The sequence below is a fragment of the Callospermophilus lateralis genome, chromosome 10 (genome assembly GCF_048772815.1).
Source record: "Callospermophilus lateralis isolate mCalLat2 chromosome 10, mCalLat2.hap1, whole genome shotgun sequence".
NCBI lineage: Eukaryota > Metazoa > Chordata > Mammalia > Rodentia > Sciuridae > Callospermophilus > Callospermophilus lateralis.
The window spans coordinates 99,355,174-99,376,449 of NC_135314.1; positions in this window are offsets into that span (position 1 = coordinate 99,355,174).

Consider the following 21,276-nt stretch of genomic DNA (forward strand, 5'->3'; position numbering starts at 1 on the left):
GCCTCAGCAACTTAATGAGGTCCTGAACAACTTGGTAAAACCTTGTCGCAAAATAAAATAGGGAAAGTGCTTTTGGATGGTTGCAGTAATTTTTAGAGATCTTGATCAAAATATAATTGTCTTTCATAAAATCAATAGGTTTTTAAAAATATTATCATTTACTTTTTGAGGTAATCAAGAAATAGAGTACTGATCTTATTACATGGAATTAGCACAAAGTATACCAAATAAATGTAATATATCCACACTGATGGTCATGAAGAATAATCTTTTCTTACTTATGACTCAACAGAGCTAAATAGTCTCACAGAATAACTCCTAACATGAAATTACATGGGTGGGGACAAATGATGATCATAAGATTGCTTGGGATCCTCAATGAACAAAACATCTCTGTCTCTGATTCAAAGGATAGCCAGGGATAATTTGTCTAATTTTTAAAGATTAACATCATTACAGAGTTTCAGAGGGATCCCATACTTCTACACTGTATGAAGCTCCAGTTGTGCAAGTTCTTTTTAAATGGAATGCTGTTAGTGAGGACATTTTGACATCAAAATGAAGAATCATGGAGTGCTCAACTCTGAAATCTAGAAATTGATTTTTACTAGATGTGTTTAACAACTGGTAGTTATTAGATATACTATAGAAGCAATCGAGTAGGACCTGCCTCCTCTTCTGGAATCCTGAAAATCTTGTCTGTTGAGCCATTATTGACCACTAAGAGCTGTTTAGGATATTCATCTGGAAAAAATTTTAAAACTTTAGTTCAACCTTATAAAAACAAGTATAAATTTGCTCTTGAGATTAATTTCTTTATTAAACCACAATTTATAGAGAAGTGACTGTGTGTCAGAAACTATACTATGTGCTAGAGATACAGACTCTACTAAAAACAAGTACAGCATATTCTAAATTTTTACCCCTCACACACCAGATAGAGCTCTAATCTCTAGGGTATATAAAAAGCTCAACAAGATAAGCACCAAAAAAAACCAAATAATCCAATTAATAAATGGGCCAAGGACTTGAACAGACACTTATCAGAAGAGGATATATAATCAATCAACAAATATACGAAAAAATGCTCATCATCTCTAGCAATCAGAGAAATGCAAATTAAAACTATTCTAAGATACCATCTCACTCCAGTAAAAATGGCAGCCATTATGAAGACAAACAACAACAAGTGCTGGCAAGGATGCAGGGAAAAAGGTACACTCATACACTGATGGTGGGACTGCAAATTGGTGCAGCCAATTTGGAAAGCAGTATGGAGATTCCTTGGAAAGCTGGGAATGGACCCAGCTATTCCTCTTCTCAGACTATACCCAAAGGACCTAAAAACAGCATATTACAGGGACAAAGCCACATCAATGTTTATAGCAGCACAATTCACAATAGCTAAACTGGAGGCAACCTAGATTCCCTTCAATGGATGAATGGATAAAAAAAAAAAATGTAACATTTATACACAATGGACTATTACACAGCACTAAACAATAATAAGATCATGGCATTTGCAGGAAAATGGATGGCATTAGAGCAGATTATGCTAACTGAAGTTAGCCAATTCCCAAAAAACAAATGTAGAATGTCTTCTCTGATATAAGGGGGGTGACTCAAAATGGGGTAGGAGGAAGGCATGCCAGCATGCCTTCTACTCCACCCCAAACAAGCACTCTGAGCAAAAACCCTAAGGCAAGGATGAAAATAATTTATTCTATATAGGTAAGGAGAAAAATTGGTCTCTAAATTTTACTCTAATGGAAATTCAAAACCACTGCAGAAATATAAGCTTACTAGAGATAGTAGAGACATATTTATGTTTTGTTTCTTTAAAAGAACAACTCTGGCTAAAATGGGAAGATTTCAAGACAAAGGAAGGAGGAGAAAGACCAAAGTTAAGGATTAATAGTGTTGTCAAGAGTAACTCTTTAGTTTCTCATCTAGTTCTTCCCTTGGTTTACATGTTAGTTCTTAAACCTGGGTACCAGCATACTTAACTGTTTATCTTAGTAATTTGCTCCCCAGTCATAAAAAAGATATCCTTAAATTTTCCATTTGTATGTATATTCATACAGTGTCATTATAGGTGATCTGAAAAATGGAGATTCAGAGAAGTTAACATTTTAAGACAGACCAAGAAACCTCACACCCCCCCCCACCGCCTAGATTTCAGAATTAAAAGCTGAAGAATCTAGAGTCTGTTATCCAAGGGCAGGAAGAGACGACACATGTTGCTTTGGAAGGAAAAGCCACAGTTTCCTTTTTCTGCTTCCTTGTTCCTTCTGGGCTCCCGGCAGATTTAATGTGGCCCACCTTCATTGAGGGAGGGTGTTCCCCACTCAGTCTGTCAATCTTCTCTGGAAAGATTCCCATGGACACTCCCAGATATAAGACTTAACCAGTTCTCTAGGCAAAGTTGAGAATCGAATTAACCATCATATTCTATAATGGTTGGAAAAACCAATATTCTCTATTGTTCAATATTTTCTTATTCAAAATAATTTGTTACCTACATGTTATGTCAAGTTCCATACTAGGGTACATTAAGGCAATTCAGCTGTCAAAGCTCCCTACATGTGTTAATAATGAAACTATTTAGCTTTTAAATACAATTACTGATTACTCTCTTTGACTCTTGATGTCTTTCTTTTCCTTTGTCTCTCCTTTTCTATTTTTGAAAAAATTCTTACAGTGTTTTACAAAATACTGCACATAAGACATAGCTTAGAAATACCCATTTGGTCCATTTAGTATATGCTTGGATGCATATACTTTACAGAGTCACTGAAGAGATAATAGTGCAAGATTTTTGTGAGTATAAATCCAGGAGACAAATCTAAGGGCCTATGTTTGTTTTGAGATGGGGTTTTAAAGTACTGAATACTATCATAGACATAGATTTAATCCCAGATCATAAAACTAATTGTTTTTTCATCCATGGTGGAAGTTTAGATCCAGACTATAGTTTACTCCATATTACTCTACCTCACCATAAAGCAGTATATAAACATACAACTAACAGCTCTGGAGGTTCCCAAACCTACATATTTTCCCATAAAATTTGAAGGTGATCAAAACGTGTGCTCCATTGCAATGGGCAAGAGTCACATGTGCTGTAGGATGTATAGTTTGAAATCAACATTATGCTACTCTTGTATTAACATGCATATGCTTTGGCCCCTCTGATTAAAATTACATATCCTGAATATATGCATATCTGTAACAGGGAACTAAAATTTAAATATATTCTTTGAATTTCTTGGCAGAAAAGCCAATCTTGTTTTAAATTTTCTTTCAAATTATTTGAAACATTGTTTTCTCTGCTAAATAAATGGAAGTTCAAAGACAGTCTGAGAATAAATGATATCATTATATTTCTAATGGAAAACATTCATTTTCTTGTCAGTATTAAATTATTAATCACTTCTAAGAAAATATTTTTACATACTAAGCATATTAAGAATTTTAGGATAGTTATATAAACCTTTCATAGAGTTTGAAGAAAACATTCATTCAAATTACCAAAAGGCAACTATTAAGAAGTTAAAATTGAATTATTATTTTTTCCTTTTGCATTTGTACTATTCAGACCCACAGTAAACTTATATATAATTAACTTCAACTTCAACTTTTTTATGAACCACTACTTGTGTCAGAAAAATATAGGCACTTTTCCATATATATTAGATTCCAAGTAACCAATTACTCCTTACAAGAAATATAAAATCTTTACAAGATATATTTTCTCTCAGAAAGCTCAGCAACAAATGTTTTATAAGGTCACATTACTTACTTTTGATTTTGCTTGTCCTAAAGTATTTGCTAAAATATGTCCTTAAATATATTAAATTTTAGAAACAGCTTTGGGAATAAAGTTAGTGCTTCATATATTTAAAAATATATAAGTATATATGAAGATTTTCATTTTACTTACATCTTAAAACCAATGTATATGGCATGATAGTAGCTATTTGGCACCATACTCTCTACTTAAAACATTACTTACATGATCTTAATAGCAAACAACTAGGATTTGTGTATAGATTTGGAAGTCAGGTGCTTTTGAAAGAAAGCACGTTTTACATTAGAGATCCATTTTACAACTGAGAAGCAGTCTAAGCAATCTGCACTGGGGAAAGATAGCTATTGCACAGCACATTATGATACAACTCTATCATCTCAATTTTTGACCAAGCTGTATAATTTGTTCCTGAATACCTAAAGGCTTAATAACCATTTTTCATTTGCTGATCAAACAATGAGCAAAATTTTCTAAGAACTAATTTCTTCATTTGCAAGATGCACAAAGCAGTGAGTCATAAAGGAAAATATTATGGTTGCTTCCAATTATTATTTATAATATTATTATTAACACTAATATCATTAGTAGTATTTTTAGGACTATGGGTTTTAATTAATCTTTGCTATTATCACCTATTGCCAGGCCTTCCAATTGGTTGTGCAATGTTGATAATAGCTTAATAAAAATTCTTTATAACAGCATCAAGAATATAACGTAATACATTTAAAAATATCACAATATAGAATTAGAACTCTACTTTGAAGAAGTTCAAAATAACTTATTTATCTACATTCTTACAGAATATTTTAGTATCAAAATTCTATTATTGCTTGCCTAATAGAAAAATAAATTTTTAATGGTGTAAATATTTATGAACAATTTTTAAATGATTATGATTTTTTTTTATTGTTTGGAGACTGAACTCAGGGCCTCTCACATGCTAGGTTTTCATTTTATCACTAAACAACATTCTCAGCCATACTTTCTTATTTTCAATTGTTAATTTTAAATAACAAAAAATACAAAAATAATTGTAAGTAACTCTATGGGGAAAACAAAATTAACTTAAAAAGAAAAAAAGAAAGAAAACAAAAGTTGTAATTTTTAATGCATTTAGTTATGGTATACATAGGATAACCTCACAGAGCAACATCTTCAAATTAAATTTGTTTATAAATTTTATTTATAAAGATGCAGTAATACTGTAATGCAAAAAGTTAAAAATATGCTTAAGCTATGACATCACGTGTAAAAACAGATGATAAAATATTAATCCAATTGTAACAGGAGAAAATGGAACAATGTATATCCTATGCTCCACAGATATTATGAAATAGTAACAAATGGTGTTGAAATAAAACTGCATTGATTTGCAATTTTATTTTATCTATAATATTATGATATAGAGATTGGCATACTACCACAGGTGAGATAAATCTGATGATTTCAAAAATGAAGTTTTATTGGAACAAAACCACATTTTTTCTTTACCTAAGATCTAGGGTTGCTTGTGTGCTACAGTGGCATAATTACGTAGTTATGATATGAAACATATGATCTGCAAAACTTAAAATAGTTACTATCTAGCCTTTTACAAAAAGTTTGTTGACCCCCAATATAGGTCATTGTCATAGATACACTTGTTACTGACAAGATGGTTTAAAAATGCTTCTTGGTTTCAAATGTGTATTTGCAAAAGATCATATTACTGTAGAAAGTTTTTCTTTTTTACACAGCTTTTCTAGCAAGGAGGACAAAAGTTCTATTTCATGTTTGCTGCCATTTAAAATTTCTAAAATAAAATTGGTTTCTTAAGTTCCATTTTAATAAAGTATTTAGTTTAATTAATTTAACATGTCTGAATTATCAAGAGAGAATTCAAATTCTATAAATGTTCTTTATAAAATAAACTTGACACATGCATGAAACTATTTAACAAATATTTTATTTTGTGTCAGTGCATAGGTTTATCTGTTCTACTTACTTTGAGATTTTAAAAATATATATATTACAAAGTATTTTTCTCATGTGTATGGAATTACCTGTGATTTTGCATTTGTTCAAACAGATGTGTGCTGATTTATATTTTTAAAGCAAATCAAAGGTGTTCTATGATGAGAGTAAGTATATAATTTAATAAATCATTTCTGATAATTTATAAAATTAGAAAGAAATTTTGAATGTTTATCAGTTCTCCATTCCTGGCAAGCCTTAAATTGTTTTCATTTCAAGAATGTCACTTTCTGCTCTGTTACAGAGATATCTTTGTAAAGAGCATAATTTCATATGATGTGGAGATTAACACACTGAGAGTCACTGAAGTAGTTATTATTCAATTTAAATCTAACTTCTGCATAATTGCATCATAATGTAGCTTCCATTCCATTGCTTAATATTCTTGCTATAATGCAATCTGGAGATAATCGCTAACCTAAGAGCAACCTCTGCTGGCAGAGGCTGAGCTGCAAGCATTTTTACTATAGTTTACAATGTCATTTGATGACACCAGATTAATATTTGGGGAAGTGTTTTAACATTTCAATTGTATGCAGCAGCAGTCTGAAAAATCATATATTTTAATATAAAAGGAAGATAACTATGATATGTTTGAGATTACAAAAACAATCAGATATTCTAGGTCAATGCTTTATTCTCGATCGTCAGTTTAGAGATCAAATTGTCATGTAGAAACGACAATTAAATGGGGATAAGAGTTCAGATTACATAGGTCTCTACAGAGTATTTAATGACAGGATTAGGTATCCCAATTTTATTGTAAAATACAAAATACTATGTAAATAATTAATTCTAAATTATAAAGATGGTTCCAGTATAATGAACCTAATGGATGTGATTACATTAATGAACTTTCCTTTTCAGATAAGCATAATTGTGAATCAGAAGTTATTTAGAACCCATAATATTTCTCTCTTAGGGACATATAAAAAATACTGCTTAGGTACAACTTCAAAAATCATATTGTTTAAATACATAATCACTCTTTTGGGGTTTATGTCACTAAAGCATACATACAGTTTGACTATGAAATATGACTTCCATACTCATCAATAATTATTCAGTGCTTCAAATAGGATCATCTCTCTATGCTTCATAAATACAAACAAAAAAATTAGGTCTTGTTTTGTTTGTTTGATTTCTCAATGTAGAGCTTTTGAAAATATTCTTTACTTTTCCAACTGCATATCTATGTGAGATCAGTTTTTATTCATATCCTACCACCAAAAGAATGTATCACAATAGAGTATCATGCTGAAGTGGTATGAAAATTCAGCTTCCTTTTATTAAGCCAAACAGTGAAGAGACTTGAAAAATTTTAGCTATTCCTTTCACTAAGTATTTTTACTGGAAAACGTACTTTTCCTACAATAATATATTATTTATGCCAGGTTGCAATGGACTTATAACAATAATTTTAAATCAGCCAATGTAAATATTTAAAAAATCTGTACAGGGTAAATATCAATAACTATAATCCACACAATACAGTTATTGTTTCTTTTCATCCTTGAAACAATCCGATGAGTGCACAACAGTATTTTTAAATGGAATGAAGCATGGTACTTTCTAATAGGTCACATAGCAAAAGTGGAATGAAGCCTGGATCTCAATGCTAGGTTTCATGCCCTTTTCCACTTACTGCCTTCATGATTTTGGTAATGAAGTGTTTCATAAAAAGTTCACCATGGCCTAAGTCCTCCACTGAATAAAACTGTACCAATAGAAACATAACTAAACCAAAGACCCGAATTTGATTCTTACCTTGACCCTGGAATACTTTGTGGTCCAGTAGCTTTGGAAAATGACCAAATTAATAATGTCATTGTTTGTATAGCAAGAAAATTAAATGATACACATAAATTTTTGTGCAGATATACTCTAAAACTATTATGCCACAACAAAAGGCATTCCTTTCTACAAAGCCTTCTTAACTATCACATCTTCTTTATCTGTGCAAAGCACAAAGAAATTAATTAATTAAGAAACCAACTTCTTCAAAAGCCCTATAAAGCCATTGTCAATCTTTGCATTTTCAAAAGTCATTTTAAGTGTTTAAATAAACAAAGTGAACATTTAAAATATGATTTGCAGTAAATATTTTATTTAAATATCTATGTAGGGATATTAGTTAAACATTGTACAAAAATTAGAAAACCACAGATGTGACTTCTTATCCATGCAAGTGAATATGTTTTCCAGTTCAACATCCCCATGTTTCTCTCCTGCTAAGAAAATGCTTTGTGGTATCTGTCAATATCAACTCCTTCCCTTTCCTGCTACACAGTTTATAAAATTTAAATCCTGCTCAAGTTAAGAAACACACACACACACACACACACACACACACACACACACACACATTCATTTCCTCTTTGATCCATATTCTTTTATTTTTTTTCTCACAACAAAGTTAATATTCATGATGATCTGATTGTGGATGCAGCAGTAAAACTTGTATATCTTTTGAGCATTCTGTGGACTCTGGATGTCTGGGTCTGTAGTCAAGAACACCACATACTTGTGGAATATTTAGATGTACTGTAAGTTTCAGGTAATACTTCTTGTGGATTTGATTCCTAACAATTATGAATTATTTTCTCAAAAGCTAAAAATGTGGGCTGGGTTTGTAGCTCAGCAGTAGAGTGCTCACCTAGCAAGTGCGAGGCCCAGAGTTCAACATTCAGCACCACATAAAAATAAAGAAACAAAGGTATTGTGTCCAACTACAACTAAAAATTAAATATTTTTTAAAAATTAAAAATGTGTGCAATATATTCAAATTTTTTTTCTTCTGAACATCCTTTTGTTAAGTCTTCACTACATCTAAATAATATCAAACTCTTCCATTGGAACATTTATTTGTTCATCTTCAGTTCATTGATGCATCAGAGTGTTGTTTTGATAAATATCAGCTCACTTACTATTTCAAAATAAAATGACTATGCAGTAATTTAATGACATAGATCTTCCTGTTTATGAGCTCTGAAAATATCTCATTAACAGTTTCACAAATTACCACAATAACTTATGCTGATGTGCTCATTTATTCTCATTTATGAATAAATCTAGTTGACAAGACTAATGAAGTATTACAGGGAATTCCCAGCCTCTGATCTAGGTCAGGTATCATTAGAAGAAATTATCAAAATGGGGATAGTTTGAACACAAACACTTTACTTTAAAAGTGGAATATTTGATTTCATTAAATTTTATATAAAAAAGTACTTGTCAGTGTAGACTCGTGCATGGAACAATGTGGAGATGTTCTGACTTCCTACACACTGGAAATCACAGTGATCTTAACACCCTGCCAAATGCTTCCTGGGAGAAAACAATCTCACAAAGTTGAATTTTTCTGTCTTTATAATTTTTGGTGGTATATTTTTGCCTGTTAATTCTGATATGGAACACTCAATGGTTGTTTTCCAAAAATGAAAACAAAAGATAAATACAGAAATTATTTTGGAGTTAATCCAAATATATTTTGTTCAAAATAATAGAAATTATTTAATGCAACTATGAAGTAGCTAATAGGCAAAAAACTGTACTTCAATCTTTGCATTTTCAAAAGTAATTTTAGGTGTTTAAATAAACAAAGTGAACATTTAAAATATGTTTTGCAATATATATTTTTATTTAAATTTCTATGTAGGGATATTAGTTAAATATTGTACAAAAATTAGTAAAACAGGTATAGTTTACGTAATTTAAGAGAAAGGGTCTAATGTATCTTGGCTATATCCATAGAAAGATTTAAGTTTAAAAAAATCACACAATTTCATTTAACATATTTAAAGAATATCTTTAATTTTTAAAAAGGTAATCTTTTTATTCTCTTCTTTACAAATTTGTTTTAGAATTGGAATAGAGCAGTATACACAGCTAACCTAAATACAATAGTATTCTTTCATTTTTATAGTTTCAAGCACACTTTATATATTTATGGTATATAAAGTACAGTAGCTCCTGAGTGTGATGGTGTATACCTGTAATCCCAGTCACTGCAGAGGCTGGGGCAGAAGGATGGCAAGTTCAAGTTCAGCCTGAGCCACTTAGCAAGACCTCAGCAACTTATTGAAACACTGTCTCAGAAAAAAGTGGGAGGGCTGGAAATGTAGGTCAGTGGAAAATTACTCCTAGGTTCAATTTCAAGTACCAAAACAAACAAACAAACAAACAACAACAACAACAACAACAAAAAAAAAACAGCAGCACCTTCTTACCTCTCAGGGGTATATTAGGAGTCTGCTAGTGGACAGCAGAATGGCAGATAGTATCAAATTGTTTATATACTATGTATGCTTTTTTTTTATATCATGACCTTGTTAACAATTTATATAATGTATGTGTTTAACACATAAATTAGGCACATAGGAGGTAGAGCAATATGACAATCATTACAAGCACCAAGAGTACTAGATAAGAGATTGAAGGATCTGGGTTTAGGCCGAATAATAATTTAAAAACACACTGTGTAAGTGTGGGAAGCCAATCTCGCACGTGATTTGAGTTACTTCCCTGGCTGGGTGTGAGGTGCTTAGACACACTGTGTCAGAGCCTTCCCCACCCTATCTCAGGTGTGAGGGCTTGTCCCTGTGGGGGTGTGCCTGACCACTGACCTGAAGACCAATCACTGACCCTGACCTTGGAATGTTGCCCCCCTCAACCTTCATTGGATGGAATTTTCCCTTGAACTTTTTGTCTCCCAATAAAATCTCACTCCCTGGCATCTCTCTCTCTCTCTCTCTCTCTCTCTCTCTCTCTCTCTCGATAGCCTCTTCTGTAAACCTCGCTACCGCATTATGTGGCTGGAGGCAGGAGCTAGGAGGAGCTGTCTCTGAGCTGGGCAAAAAAGGTAACTGAGAGTCATGTCTCTTTAATTTAAACTCACTAGTTAATTTCTTTGTTTCGAACCTCTATTATGAAGCTAGCGTGCTGGTCGCATGGCTGATGTAAGGCAGGAGAATGTTGCCCACATTTGACCTCTCCCCCAGTTCCAAGTAACTTGTGGTGAAAGAGATACTTTCCTCTTAAAAAAGAGTGAGGGACCAAAGTGAAACCTAATACCAGTCAGAGACTTACTATAACACCTGCACCCAGGGCTCTGCCCAAGGACAAAATTTCTGACATACCACATGGCAACAATGAGACTGCCTCCATTACCCTTTCTCTAGTCATAGGTGAAACAAATCAAGGAAAGATTGCTTCAACTGAAGAGTAGCAGTAAACACAGGACTTTGCCTTTAAACTTAGTACAAGGCCTATTTTGATGGAACATAACATGAAGTCAACCACAAAGATGAATTCCCCTACACCAATGCCCTTGGATACAGCCTCTGGATCTACCCTCATAACAGAGATGGACTTGCATTTTGGACAGCATCACCCTTGGTTAGCTGCAGCAGTCTCAAGTCACAAATATGCCATAGCTGCAAAAAAGACGTATTAATGTGAGACAAGGTATGGCCCCTGTGCTCCACTGTTCTTGGAAGAATATAGCTTCTGGGTGTGACCCAGCATTGCAGTATTGGTGACCATGGGATTGCTTAACTCATCTCTGCCAAGTCAGCACATCATAGAGAGTTTACTTGGGAGTAAAGAGGTAATTAGGTGCGATGCATTGCTTTGGAGCCTAAGGTTTCACCTTATGCTCTCAAGACAAGTACTTGTCAGAGTTATGAAGTACTTGATCACAAAGTGGTGATTATGAATAAACATTTGGACTCATTCCAATTTCAAGCAAAGGAATAGAAGGACAGAGTACCCTTCTTAGAAACATCATCTTGTCCATCTTGAACCAGTCACCAACTACAGGTGTGGGAAAAACTTTGGCTACATCTAGTAACAATGACAACAGAAGAACTGCAGACTTGTAAAATATATGAATGTAAGTTCCATCTAATGTTGAAATAGCAGCCATAAACATAGGCTCAGAGAAAATACTTAAAATTTTCTGAAAGAACAGACAAAAAGCAAAGCCATATTTTGAAGACTGGGAGAAATGGCTAATAATTCAATGTGCAGACATCATCATACATAAATAAACAACAAGAACACTCATAAAACTATAACCTAAACTAACAATCACAAAAAATCTTCAAAAGCTAACACATAACATATAACTCTCAGAGAATTTCATAGCTGTTTTAAGGAAATTCAACAAACACTAGGAAAAGACAAAGAACAAATTCAATACACTAAGAGAAAATTGATAGGGAGGTAGAAGAAGTTTAAAAAATATATCAACACAAAATCTTGAGCTAAAAATTACAAAAAGCAAATTGAAAATGAATTATAAGTCATCAGGATAAACAAAACAAAAAAAAACTGTAAGCTTAAAGAGATGCTATTTGAAAAATATGGAATCACAAGAGAAGAAAAGAGAATAAAGAAAAGTAAAGACAGTATGGTTGCTATAGAGTAAACATTTGGTTTATTGCAGTCCAAGAGGGACTTGAGAACGTCAAAGGAGTAGAAAGCTCATTCAGAGTGAACTTCTTATCCTAGAAAAGGATGCAAATATCCTGGTACAGAAACATCAAAGTCACAAAGATTCACTCAACTAAATCTTCCACAAGATATATTATAATTGAGTTCTCAAAGCTAAAAGACAAAGAGAGGATTCTCAAAGCCAGGTAAAAGAAACAAATAACAAAGATGGTTCAACTTACCTGACATCAGACTACTCAGCAGAAACCTTATAAGAAAGAACAGACAAAAAGCAAATGGAGATGTTAGATGTTTAAGTCAGTTTTGCATCACTGTGACCAAAATACCTTAAAAGAACTACTTGGAGGAAGAAAAATTTATTTGGGGGCTCATGGTTTCAGAGCTTCCACTGCTGTGGGCCCAACATAAAGCAGGACATTATGAAGTAGGGCAAGATGGAAGAAAGAAGGTCAGCTCACTAAGGCCAAAATAGAGAGATAAGAGAAGTAGAAAGGTGCCACAGGCAAGATGAATCCTTCCAAGGCAGACCCCAAGTGATTCACTTCCTTCACAAAGGCACACCCCCCAGTGATTCACTTCCTCCAGCCATGCCCTATATTCCTACCATAACCACCCAGTTAGTCTATTCAAACTAAAATGAACTGATAAGGTTTACAGTTCTCACCATTGAATCATTTCACCTCTGATTATTCCTGCATTAGCACAGGAGTTTGGAGGGGGGCACTTCATATACAAACCATAACACTGGATAAAACACAATGATGAAACACAAAAACTGCTGACAAAGAATACTATATCCAGCAAAGCTATCTCTTAGAAATGAGAGAGCAAGAGAGAAGCACATTCCCCAAAAATTAAAAGCTGAGACCATTTTTCATAAGACCTAAATTTTAAGATATATGCAATGGAGTTACTCAAACTGAAAGAGATATAGATTAGAAGAAAATATTGAAAGATATAAAACTCACTGGTACAAATAATAACACAAACAAATTTAGAATACGATAAAACTGTAGAAACAGTATGTAGCTATATCATTAGTATTTAGACCAAACAAAATGAAACAATACAAACAATAACGGAATTACAGAAAGCTGTAAAATGGGATAAAAATTTAAAAATTTTAGGGAAGAATGAAGTGTAAGTGTAGAATTCATATTTTGTATATTGTATTTTTTTTTCTCTTTTCCTGTTGTGTTACTATAATTTCAAAATATTCTTGTAAGCTTCATGGTAACCACAAAACAAAAATTTATAATAGACACATCAACAATGGTAAGCAAGTAATCAAAACAAATTACTAGAGAAAATAACCACAAAGAAAATCTACAAGAGAGGGAGTAAGAAAGACAGGAACTTCAAAACAACTGGGAAACAAATAACAAAATGTCAATAATAAAACATTGCATTTTGATAATTACCTAAATATGCAAGTCAATAAACATGGTACACAATATCAACTGAATGAAGATAAAAACCATGTGACCATCTCAATAGATGTGGAAAATCTATTTGAAAAAAATCCAATATCACTTAATGGGGAAAAAAATGAGCAAAATTGGTATCGAAGGCATGAAACTCAAAACAATAATGGCCAAATATAACAAGCCCACAGCTAACTTCACAGTAAATGGGGAAAAGTTGAAAGCTTCTCTTTAATATCTAAGAAAAAAATGTCCACTTTTTATTCAATGTAGTGCAGGAGTTCCTAGTCAGAATGATCCTAGCCAGTTCTAGAGTTCCAAGTCAGAGGGGGAAAAAATAGCATCTTAATTGGAAAGGAGGAAGTCAAGTTATCATTGTTTACAGACAACATGATGCTATGTGGGGAACAGTGACTTGGATCAGGATGGTTGACTGCCTAGGAGCTGTGGCTGCACTTTACTCTGAGAACTTTCTGTACAGAGGTGCAGGACAAGATTGCCAAGGGGGTATGGTAAAGACCTGCCTGAGTAAATTCTGTGCAAAGGTATGGAACAGTAAAGTCTTGACTTTGAACTCAGATACCAGCTGCTAAGAACAGGTAATTCTGAGTATAACAAGATAACCACGATTTCTTGCCAGCACTGCAAACTTCAAGGCTGCCTGCTTTGCAGAAACTCTGGACAATGGGCTTCCTGTGTGCAGCAGGATAATAACAGGATGTTCCTAGTGCTACAACAGTAGAATAGCTACAAAAATGTGTCTAGTTATGTAACCTTTTAGTGCACAAAGAACAATACCCCTATAGTTTTAACTTTTGGATTATGAAATCCCATATAGTAAATGTACTGGACTAGCTCTGGGCACTCTTTCTGCATCAGAGGTCAGTGTCCCACCTGATCCCAGCTTTCTCTCTACAAATGCTTGTTCCTCTTTTTTAATCCTCTATGGCCCCTTGCCAGTTTCTGGAGTTCCACCACGCAGGTTGCGGCAATGCTATCTACAGAAAACCTCAAAGAAACCACCAAAAAACTACTAAAATTCATGAATAAATCAGCAAAACTCCAGGATAAAAAAAATAAAATTTAAAAATAAGTAACATTTCTACACACCAATAGCAAATTATCTGAAAAAGAAGAAATTATATTTGCAATAACTACTAAAAAAAAGGCTTAAGAATAATTTAGCCAGAAGTAAAAGACCTCTTCAAAAAAGACTATTAAACATTGAAGAAAGAATTATAGAAGACATAAAAAATATTAGAAAGACATCCTGTGTTCATGGATTAAAAAGAGTAGAATGGTTAAAATGTTCATACACTCCCACATACAAACCTACCAAAATACCAATGAACTTCTTCATAAAACTAAGTTGAAAAACAATTTTAATATTCATCTGAAGCTAAAAATAATAAAAAGTAGAAAATGAAATCTTGATCAAAAGTAACAAAACAGGAGGTACTATACAGTCTCACTCCAAAATATAATACATGGCTATAGCAAAGAGAATTGAATGGTTTTGGAATAGAAACAGACACATAGACAAATGGAACAGAATAAAGTTCAGAAATAAACTTATATATATATATATATATATATATATATATATATATATATATATATATACAGTAAATTAATCATCAACAAAGGTGCTAATAACACACATTGGAATAGGGACAGTCTCTTCAAGAAATGATGCTAGGAAAATTGGAAATATAAGTGTAGAAGAATAAAACTAGGGTTGAGGGTGTATCTCAGTAATAGAATACTTGCCTAGCATATGCAAGGTCCTGATATCAATCTTCAGCAACATTCAGAAAAAAAAAATAAAAGAAAGGAAGAAAAGAAAAATATAAGTCTCTCTCATCACCTATAAACATCAACTCAAAGCAGATTAAAGACTTAAATATAAGATCAGAAATATGAAGATACTAAAAAAAATTTTGGAAAATATTGAAAATGCCCATTTCAGGAAATGGGCAAAGATCTTTTAAATAAGCACATGACAGTACAAGAAACAAAATAAAATTTTGACAAATGGAATCACATCAAACTTGAATTCTTCTGTGTAGTAAAAGAAAGAAATCAATGAGTGAACCAATCACTTACAGAATGGGAGAAAACATTTGCAAACAATGTAATTGGTACTGGATCAATACCTGAAATATACAAAGAACTCAAGTGGTTTAATAGCAAAAAATGAATAATTTAATTATAATGGGCAATGAATCTAAATAGACATTTTTGAAAAGTAGACATAAAAATGGCCTACAGATATATGAAAAAATGTTCAGCATCACAAACCATCAGGGAAATACAAATCAAAACCACAGTGAGATATTGACACACTGCAGGAAGAATGCTTATTGTTGAAAAGACAAAAGATATGCACTAGCAAGGATGTAGAGGGAAAGGTACCCTTACACACTCTTGGTTGGAATGCAATAAGTATAGCTATTATGGAAAATAGAATGGAGGGTACTCAAAAACACTAAAACCACAACTACCATATATTCAAGCACTCTTACTATTGGGTTTATGTACTAAGTAAACCAAGTCAATATATCAAGAAGAAATACCTGCCCTCTTTTGTTTATTGCTGAACTTTTCAAATAGCCAAGAGATGGAAGTAAGCCTAGGTTCCATCAACAAATTAATAGAAAAAGAAAGTATGGTTCATATATACAATGGAAGACTACTCAGCTATAGAAATGATAAAATCCTCTTACTTGCACCAACATGGATGAATCTAGGAAATATTATGTTAAGCGAAATAAGCCAAGCACAGAAATACAAATACCTCAATCCCATTCATATATGGAATTAAAAATATATATATCTTATAGAAGCTAAGAATTAAACAGTGGTCACCAGAAACTAGAAAGATAGGCAGTATAGCATAGGGAAATGTTGTTCAGTGAGTATTAAGTCAAGTTAGATTGGAGAAATGAATTCTAGCATGCTATCTCAGCAGGTTGGTTATAAATAAGGATAATGTATGTCTCCTTCAAAAAAAAAGCTAGAAGAAAAGATGTTGAATATTTTCAGCATAAAGAAATGATAAATATTTGAGGAGATGGATATGATTACCCTGATGTGAATATTACACAATTGTTAGAGTTTAGACCTGAGTGTTTAACAATGGCTCACATATTAAGACTTGTTTGAAAACTCCGTGGCATATTGTAAACTGTTGAAACCTCCAGGAGAAAAGCCTAGTGGAAGGAAGTTAGGGCACTGGGAACATGAAGGGCATTTGGACACTCCGGCTCCTCTTCCTTTCTCTCTCTGCTTCTTAGTTGCCATGAATTCAGCAGCATTGCTTCACCATGTGCTCTCTGCCAGGATGTTCTGCTCTACCACAGGCCCCAAAATAACAGAACCAAGTGGCCATGGTCTGAAACCTCTAGAATAAACTTTCCTCCTTTTAAGTTGATCTTCTAAGGCATTTTGTCACAGTAATGGATATCTATATATATATAGATAGATAGATAGATTATATTATATATATATCTATATAGTGAAACATCAAATAGTCTCACCTAAATATTCATAATTTTTATAAGTCCATTAAAGATATAAAAATAGGCCTAAGAACTGGATGTTACCCTGTTAAGTGAAATTTGTTAGACACAGAAAGATAAATATCATCTATTATATTTTCTCTCATATGTAGAAACAAAGAAACAAATTTAAAAAACCTGAAAACAGAAAATGGGAGGCAGAAAAGGATTGGGGAGAGGGAGGGCAAGAGAAGGTAGCAGGGAGGATGGATATAATTACCTATGAGGCTAATTAATTAATTATAAAATAATTATGATTCAGAGATGATAAAAAAATAACTAGTAATATGGGACAATTATAACAATATGTTGTATTAAGAGATATGTGAATGTAATCTTCCTGTCTCTTTCTTTCTCAAAATATCTTTTTATTGAGGTGGTCTTAGACCATGTTTGACCACAGGTAAGACTGTGAAAGTGAAATCGTAGATCAGAGAGGGCCTACTGTGGATTGTCTGTGATGTGAAAACTATAGTATGCTTTATTATCTATAAATATGCTTTGGCTATAATTGGGTCAACCTATATAAAGGTTAAAATCAAAATTCATTAATTCCATTTCCTCATGTCCAGTGGCCTTTGTTGTAAATTTAAAACATGTTAAAATATTATAAATTTCAATTACTATTCCTTAAAAAAATTGCTGAAGACCATTAATTAATGACACAGGTAGAATGGTTTTAAGTACTTTTCCCATCGTGTATGCTTCTCTGTCTGCCGTTATCATCTAGGCACACTAGCCCTCTCTCCATTCCTCAGACCACAAATCTCATTCCTGCTGTTTGGGCCTCAGTACATGCTCTTCCCTTTATCCCAGATCTTCAGAGCTAATGTTTTCTCATTCAGTTCTCATCTTGAGGGTTACAGTATCAGATATATATATATATATTTTTGCTGAATATTTTCTGTAATGCAGACCAAATCTGAAGTCAACTTTTATTATATTATTCTGCTCTCTACCAATCCCCCCCACAAAAAAGATAAAAGTGACATGAAAATATGGCCCTTCTTTGTTTTTTTTTAACTGCTGTTACATCACACAAAATAATACTTAACCTCTTACAAGTCTTCATAAAGTGTTATAGAATGAATGAATAATGATATAGTCTGGGTCTCTCTCTCTCTCCCTCCCTCTCTCTCTCTCTCTCTCTCTCTCTCTCTCTCTCTTTGTTCTTGGGATTGGACACAGGCACACTTTACCACTGACATATATCCCCAGCCCTTTTTTATTTTTATTTTATTTTGAGACAAGTTCTCGGTGAGTTGCTGAGGCTGGCTTCGAACTTGTTATTCTCCCGTGTCAGCCTCTCTGAGTTGCTGGGATTAGAGTTGTGTGCCACCAAGCCCAGCTAGCCCTATTATCTGAAAGCAAATTTTCAAGAACAAAAACTAGATATAAAATCTTAAAATGTGAATAAATAGTAATGAGTGGGTAAATAGCATAACATTTCAACTCTCATAGGAGCATGAAGAAGGAACAATATTCTGCAAATGGAAACTTCACAAATGCATTAAATACATGAGCCACAGGTACTCAATATATTACTTACGAGCATATGAATACACAGAAGGTTTTAGTACAAGAGTGCATATAATTTCTTCAGCATTTTTTAATATAGAAGAAGTAAAAGAAACTAGTAAAACCATATATACCTTTTCAGTCAAATTCACAAAATAAGTACAAACCTGATTTGTGGCTTTGTCAATTTTATGCTGTTTTAAACATCTTTTACTTATAATTCATTGGAATTGGTAAATTAAAATGTCATTATCAAAGTAAATTTTTTTAATATTTGGATTATTACATAATTTTTAAAAATTTATACCAGGGTATACTTAAGAACAAAATGGGGGCAATAGACATAAACTGGAAAACAGTTGGGTTTTGTTGGGGGAGTCGTGAAAGAGCACAGAGGAATTTAAAAGGAGGATATTTTGGCATACTACTGAATCAAAGTATAATCTATGTACAAAGGAGTATAGACTGGAGAATGTGGGTTCGTTCTCAACCTAGATGCCCTTCAACAGATGAATGGATAAAGAAAATGTGGTACATATACACACTGGAATATTACTCAGCCTTAAAGAAGAATGAAATTATGGTATTTGCAGGTTAATGGATGGAGTTGGAGAATATCATGCTAAGTGAGATAAGCCAATCCCCAAAACCCAAAGGCCAAATGCGGATGCTGATCCTTAAAGGGGTGGGAGGGCTAGGGAAGAACGGAGGAACTTTGGATTGGGTAGCAGGGACTGAGGGGAGGGGTCGGGGTAGAAAAGATGGTAGAATGAGATGCACATCTTACCCTAGATACATATATAATTGCACTAATGGTATAATTCTGCTTCATGCACAGCCAGAGAAATGAGAGGCTGTGCTCCATTTGTATATAGTGAGTTGAAATGCATTCTGCTGACATGCATAACTAACTAGAACAAATTAAAAAATTATTGAAAACAAAAAACAAATAAGAATGTGTCTTCCAATAAACACATACAGATGGCAAGATGGTACTTGAGTTTTAAGATCGAATGTAAACATTCAATGCCTTTGTAAAACTACCTAGGTTCCCCCAAGTAGGCTCAAAAGTGACTGCAGCTGGGTAGAAAGTTAGGGTCTAAGAACATGATGAGGAAGTCATCCTGTTCAACAGAAATGGCTGTGCAGTTTCTATGGTTTTCACCTTAGCATCTACATTCAGTAGTCTCTTGACAGTATGCAGAGATAAATGGGTTAGAAGAAAATAATACCTAAAATTTCTGAGTGATGTGGGTAGACAAGGAGAGAGATTGAAAAAAATAAATTTAAGAAATAATAGAAAAAGTAAAGAAAAAGGAAAAAAATAAAATTTTGGAGTTCAATTAAAAAGGGATTTCACTGAAAAGAGCATTTTTTAAAAGAAAAATTAAAAAATCAAATATATTACAATGGAAAAAGAAAGAAGGTATAGAAGCCAGCCGGCTTTAACCTGCTTTAGAACTTCTGATCACAGATAAACTGCTTGCACTGGCGCATAAGTGCTCATTGTTTTCATAGGAACATGCATATAATTTATTTTTCTTTTTCCATTATGGAAGAAGACAAAAACAGAATGAAACAAACAAACAAATAAAGCCATCTACATTTTTAGTTAAATTTTTAAAACAAATGCAAATCTGACTTGTGGCTTTGTCAATTTAATGTTCTGTTTTAAGCACCCTCATAATTTCACAAGAATTGGCGAATGAAAAGCCATTTTCAGGTAGATTCTGCCATAAAGAACTAAGTTGACTAAGTCAGACATAGCTATTAAAAAGCTACAGATTGGGCCTGGGGATGTGGCTCAAGCGGTAGCATGCACACCTGGCATGCGTGCGGCCCAGGTTCGATCCTCAGCACCTCATACCAACAAAGATGTTGTGTCCACCAAAAACTAAAAAATAAATATTAAAAAAAAAATTCTCTCTCTCAAAAAAAAAAAAAAAAAAAAAAAAAGCTACAGATGTTATTGAATTCTATCCATTGGCCTGGACAGGAAAAATTTGCTGTCTTTCATGCCCATAAGGAATTCCAGCCTATTAATAGGCTGGGTAAAAAGTGGTCCTTTCTCATTTTGTTAAGAGGCAGAGCTGTTCTGTTCTGCTTAAACATTTTTTTTTTTCTCCAGTGGCTTTTCCAGTGGAAGTGAAGAATAATCCATCTAATTGAAACTTAGAATGCTATAGATAGGCAGAAAGTAATTACCTATGATATAAACTAGCCAGGTTTCTGGGAATAACATCCATATCTTTATGAAAAGTGCTATGAAATTATTCAAGACCATGAGCATCAGGACACCCATTTACATCTTATCTGCACCTCTCAGAAATTTCTATGAGTTGCATAAATAGGAGTAGAGTAAATAAGAGCAGCAAGGTAATCCTACTATTATATGCAGCACTGGTGAGATCCTACTGTGTCTAGTTTCACACCCCAGAACTTAAGAAGGATGAAGTGAGCTCAAGATAGAGGAAAAGAAATGATTGAATGGTTA